Raw genomic sequence first — 5664 nt, 5'->3', positions numbered from 1 at the left:
TGTAGCTAAAATTGGTGCGGTGGTTAATACTGCTTTTAATTCTCAAATATCTTTTCACATCGTTCTGTCCAGAAAGAAATGATGTTCTTCTTCACCAAATCTCTTAATGGTGCCACTATGCTACTGAAGTTTGGAACAAACTTCCAATAGAACCTGCTTCCTCCCAAAAGTCGGAGCACCTCTTTTTCCAAAGTTGGTCATGTAAATTCGTCGATGGCCTTCGTCTTTGTTTTCCTTGAATTTAGTGTTCCATGACCGGGGATATTTCTCAAGGATGCCACTTCTGCGTTCGCGAATTCTGTTTTCCATAATTTTGGTACAATTTTGCTTTCCTTAATCGTTCAAAGACACTGTCAACTGTATCTGGTGATCTTTCCAGGACTCACTAAAGATCACTATAACGTCCAAATAGACGGCTCAGCTTGTTAACTGAACCACAACTCTGTTCATGTGTCTTTGGAATGTGAACAGGTGGGGGGAGGGGCGGTGGTAAGTTCTTCACTCGAATGGGTATCACGTTGAATTGATGTAGCCCGTTTGGTGTTACCAATGCAGAAATTTCTTTTGCTTTCTCTGGTTAAGGTCCCTACCAATAACCACCCAGTAAATCCAACTTTGTGAGTCACTAGCTTCTTTAACATTCTCTAAACAGTCCTCCAATGTCGGTATTGAGTATGAGTTCAATTACAGCATTGATATTCCAACAGTGCACGCAAAATCATTGAGGCCCGTCAAGTTTGGGAAGGAACACGATCGTCAAAATTTACTCACTCTACCTCGGTTCGATGCTATCATTGTTGAGCATTGCCTTCGTTTCTTCTAGACCAATCCAGCTTTAAAAGGATTGAGTATGTAGTGGTATTGTTTTATCGGAACAGCAATCACTACGTCAAGCTCATGCGCAATTACATTAGTCTTCCCCAACCTCTTCCTGCATATGTCCTAATACTGCTGCAACAACCCTTTCAAATGTTTTCTTTGTTGCTGAGACAGATACTTTATTAACTTTTCCGATTGTTTGACGTATTCTGTGGTGCATCAACTGCACAACATTTGGGTTTAATTCCTCAGTCTGTGACGCAGTCACCAGCACATTTTCTTTTCCAGTTCCTACTTTATTATATTGAGGTTTCAAAATGGTCACATGACGTCTGATACAGTTTTTTCTTATAACTGGCATCTGTACACGTTAGTTTACATGACTCAACTTCTTCTCTGTTATCCAGTGATCTCTTCTCAATGGTTAACACGAATGCGCCATCTCCACAGGAATACGTCAGAATTTCAGATCTTCTATATGGCACCTCCTTCATCCTAAATTGTGCTCTCTTCAGGTGCATTTTTAGCTAACTCACATGCTCTATTTACTCTCTCCCTCACCTCTGATAGATTATCCAAGTGCGAGGCCTCCCAATTTGGCGCTGTAAATTTGTCTTTCATTAATTTTAAGTGCCTCTCACTTCACGTCCGAATGTTAACTCTAAGGGAGTAAACTGAGTAGGTTCACTTGGGGCATCTCGAAAGGCAAGCAAAACGAATGGGATACCTTCATCCCACTCATTCGGGTAATCCTGACAGTACGCTTTTAGCATTTCATTCAGTGTCTGATGCCATCTTCATAATGCTCCTTCGGATTCAGGATTTTGCACACTTGAATTAGAGTTTTGTATACATAAGCCATCTATGACTTCTTCAAACAACCCAACACAAAAAATAAGACCCTTGATCTGATTGAGTCTTTCTGGGTGGCCCATACTAAGTGCAGAATGCTACTAACTCCTCTACCATCCATTTTCCTTTCATGCTCTGCAATGGAATTGTCTCTGGAAATCTGGTAGACACATGCATTATGGTTCGCAAGTATTGGTTCCTACTTGTTACTCTCGGGAGGGGAACTGCACAATCAGTTATAGCCCGCGTGAATGGTTCTTCAAATGCAGGATTTCTCAACAAAGGTGCTGGTTTTCTTACCGCCTGTGGCTTACCTACCATTTAGCATGTTTGACACGTACAGCAAAATCTAACCACATCCGTATGCATTCCAGGGCAATAGAAACGGGTTTGTACATTAGCCTTACTCTTCGATGCATCTCGGTGACCTCCGAAATGTAGTTCATGTACAACCCGTGACATTTCATCCGTGTACACTACCAGCAACACAAACAGGTGCACTTCGGCCCATTTCAACCCTGCACAAACCTGCCGTGGTCTCCAGTTTCGTCTCTAGATTTCATTTTTAAGATAATAACCATCAGGATTCATCTTTGCCTCCATTTTGAGTATGCATCAATATCTGTCTCTCTTCTTGTCTCGTCTTTTTGTTCTTAGTGCATTACCCTTTCTGAACTAATCTCTTCTGCTTTACCCTCTGCCTATTCAGTTTTTCATGCACCATTGCACCAAACAGTTTGCCCGCTAACTGAATCTCAACTCCCTCACCTTAGTCTTTAGATTTTGCACTGTGGTATGAATTATGGGAGTGGTACCTTGTTACTATACAATCTGGTAAAGGACCAGGGAATGTTTGCTTTAACTCCTCAGTTTAGTGGTCTTCCCTCGGCTTTTCCACGACAAGAGCATTCACTTCCTAATTGGAGACTTTTCAATTGTTCCAAAAAGAAACTGGGTTCCGGGAACTGACGCTCTGTCAATCACACCCACTATTACTTCCCCAGTCTTCCGTTGGCATTCCAACCTGATCCTATATAGGGGAACACTGAGCATCTGTCCATCTATCCCACAAATTACCACTCTCGGATAACAGATCAGAAAGAGTGCAAATACGTGCATCTCTTACTATTAGAGACTGGTTAGATCCTGTATCGCTCAAAATTATAATTTATTGCCCTTTCTGAGTAGATTTTACCCACAGAAGCGAATTATTTACAGAGATCAGACAAGAGTTTCATACCCAGTCACTACTTTGGTTGTGCACTCTCCTGCAGTTCCTCGAACTTTCATGGGATTTTCTTTCCGACCTTCAGAAATGCCTCTGGCTTTACTTCTTTTCCCACATCTTTTCCCATAGTGCCTTTCTTTAACGACCAGCGCTATGAGTTTACGTGAGTTTACAACAGTGGAAAACACCTAAGATCTTTCACCTCCGTTCCATCCTCTTAGGCTTCCTTTGTAACCTATCGGAAACGTTTACCAGTGTTCTCTACTCTTTGTTTCGTAGTGCAGGATCTCCCCTTCTCGCAACTTCTATCCCTCTCAGAATGAATGTCTTGCTGGAAGCTGGGGTTTGCCTTTTGAATGTATATTCGTCTGCCATCGCTGCTGCTCTTCTCACTTCCTGAATTTTGGGTTCATTCACTTGAATTCGTATCGTGTCTGGAAGGGGATTTTTTATACACCTCCAGTGGAATAACCTGAACTTAGAGTCTCATCGGTCTTAATTATTTTTCAGGCCCGCACCCATTTATCAATATGACAATATTTAATCCTTTCGAACTCAGCAAAGGACTGACCTGATTCCTTATTTATGCTTCTGAACGGCACTCGATGTGCTTTAGATACAAATTCATGATCCCTCGAACCACTGTGTTTGACATTTGAATCATCCCTGTCCCCTCTATCTGACAGTGTTGCAAAGGCCGCATTCGTCCGACTTTCCTGTTTATTCCGAATTAGAACTGCCCACAAGTCCCGTGACCACTCTATTTGTCTAGCGATTTTTTAAAAAAATGAAATAAAGAAGGCTTTAACATCTTTCTCATTAAAATGTGGCAGTTTTGACCATGTTTGTATATATCACTACCTTCTCCCTTCATCTCCATCCTGTTAATTTGATTTTTCTCACGAAGTCACAACTTCCGAAGTTTAATCTCTATTTCTTTATTTCTCTCTCTGTTTCTTTGTGTGTCTCTCTCTTTCTTCTTTTCCTATTGCTCAGCTAAATACCTTCTGTCTTTCTTCTTCCTCTCTCTTTCTTTTTCATCTCTCTCGCTTTCTTCTCTCTCTTTCTCATTTCTCCCCATTTCTTTATCTTTTAACTCGGTTTTCCTCAAATGCAATTTACGTTTTCCTAACCCCACTGCTCTTGTCTTTTTCTCTGAATCATCTAAGTGTTTGAGTCATTAACTTCGACTTTCCTCTTTACGTTTGCCCTTTTTTAGATCCAATCCGAAACACTTTGATAATTCTTTTCTTTCCTTCTAACGTTTTTTGGCAAACTTGTTAATCGTCTTCAAACCCCAGAACGGCTTTAGCAATTTTCAGAGCCAATTCTCTCACTTTTAACTTAAAAAACCACAAGTAACTGAAATTAAACGGATTGTCTCCTCTACGTTTTAGTTAATGATCTAGGACACTAATTGGCAAGTCTTTAAACCTGATCGAATGTTTTAATCCGAAAGTGTTTAAATCTTCCCAAATGTCAGCTGGGTCTGTCTACACCTGGCCAATTTTATGGACTCGACTCCCAGACTCTTACCCCGCGATGGGGAACCCTTCTGTCAATCAAACCAAGCGCACAGAAAAGCTCAGTTCGCCTCATAATCTGTGAAAGTACAATTGACAGATAACTACCTAAATTCCTCTATTAAAGAATAAATAAATAAAAATATTATTTAACTACAAAACATAACATTAACCAACAACGTTTTACAACTCTCAGTCTCTTTTCTCTTAAAGGTTTTTGTTCTACCGCCCACTCTTGTAACAGTATGATGATCCAATAAAGCCACAATAAAATTTAAAGTAGAAACCGTTTTCAAGACCGAACACAGCTGTCTTCTCCGGTGTCCTCCTCCCTGTCAAGATCTTCCTGGGTCTTTTTCGGTCTCCTACATCTTATTTAAACGTTACCTTCTGAGAGAGCGTTTGCAGGTAGTCTGTCTGGCGGTGACTTTCTCAGCTAACTTTCCAAAATGTCTGCTTTTCATATCCCAAAGTATCGGATTATCGCATTGGTTCAATGTTGTCAAGATAGTAAAAATCAAATTCGATTAGTTTTTAATATCTTGGGGCATAGTTTTGACTTACTGGTTAAATTCAAATTGCTGTGATATCGTAGCAACCAAGCTCAGATATTTGCTTCACAGCTCAAGGTTACAGACTTTCAAGTTTCAAGTACACGCTGAAACTGCTGTCAGTAACATTACAGGTGTCTGCATTCACTCTTTCTCAAAGATACAGTGCACACCTTCAACTTCATAACATACGCTGCAGCTCTACAGAGCCTTGGCTACTTCACACTTGGATTATTTTATTCAGTTCTGGTCACCTCGTTATAGGAAAAATCTGAAAGCTTTCGGGAGGGATAAGAGAACATTAACAAGAAGCTGCCTTGACTGGGGGAAATGTCTTCTGAAGAAAGATTGAGGGAGATACGTCTTTTGTCATTGAAGCGAAGATGCTTTAGAGATGACTTGACAGATGTGCGCAATGTGTTGAGAGGCAGAGATAGAGTGAATAAACAGAGACATTTTCACATCGTGGAGGAAATTGTAGGAAGGTTTACCGGAGATATCAGAGGTGAATTCTTTACACAGAGATGGGTGGGTGCCTGGAATGTACTCTCAGAAGTGATAGTTGAGTCACATACTTTATGGACATTTGAACGTTTCTTGAATAGAACATGGAAGTTACGAAAATGAAGGGTATGTAGGTTCGTCAGATCTTAGAGTAAGGTCAATGGTGGCAAATTGTTAGTTTATAGTG

Source organism: Chiloscyllium plagiosum, unplaced genomic scaffold (assembly GCF_037043375.1).
Source record: "Chiloscyllium plagiosum isolate Xiang-an unplaced genomic scaffold, Cpla_swu_hap1 HiC_scaffold_42, whole genome shotgun sequence".
Lineage (NCBI taxonomy): Eukaryota > Metazoa > Chordata > Chondrichthyes > Orectolobiformes > Hemiscylliidae > Chiloscyllium > Chiloscyllium plagiosum.
Note: the sequence above shows the minus strand (reverse complement) of the source record.